This window comes from Grammomys surdaster, unplaced genomic scaffold (genome assembly GCF_004785775.1).
Source record: "Grammomys surdaster isolate TR1022 unplaced genomic scaffold, NIH_TR_1.0 137, whole genome shotgun sequence".
Taxonomy (NCBI): Eukaryota; Metazoa; Chordata; class Mammalia; order Rodentia; family Muridae; genus Grammomys; species Grammomys surdaster.
Window position 1 is genome coordinate 15,309,754 of NW_021604595.1, and position 651 is coordinate 15,310,404.

Sequence of the window (651 nt, forward strand, 5' to 3'; positions counted from 1 at the left end):
CCCCATTAAAATCCCAACTCAATTCTTCACAGAGTTAGAAAAGGAAATTCTCAAATTCATATGGAATAACAAAAAACCCAGGATAGCGAAAACTATTCTCAACAATAAAAGAATCTCTGGAGGAATCACCATTCCTGACCTCAAGCTGTACTACAGAGCAATAGTGATAAAAACTACCTGGTATTGGTACAGAGACAGGCAGGAAGATCAATGGAATAGAATTGAAGACCCAGAAATGAACCCACACTCCTATGGTCACTTGATCTTTGACAAAGGAGCTAAAACTGTCCAGTGGAAAAAGGACAGCATTTTCAACAAATGGTGCTGGTTCAACTGGAGGACAACATGTAGAAGAATGAAAATTGATCCATTCTTATCTCCTTGTACAAAGCTCAAGTCTAAGTGGATAAAGGACCTCCACATAAAACCAGATACACTGAAACTAATAGAAGAGAAGGTGGGGAAGACCCCCGAATACTTGGGCACAGGGGAAAAGTTCCTGAACAGAACACCAATGGCATATGCTCTAAGATCAAGAATTGACAAATGGGACTTCATAAAATTGCTTCTCTAAGTCCTAATCCCCACCTACTTCCTGTCTAGTGTGTTGGAAGTTGTGAAACATCACACACAGTGAAGGGGAGGGGCAGG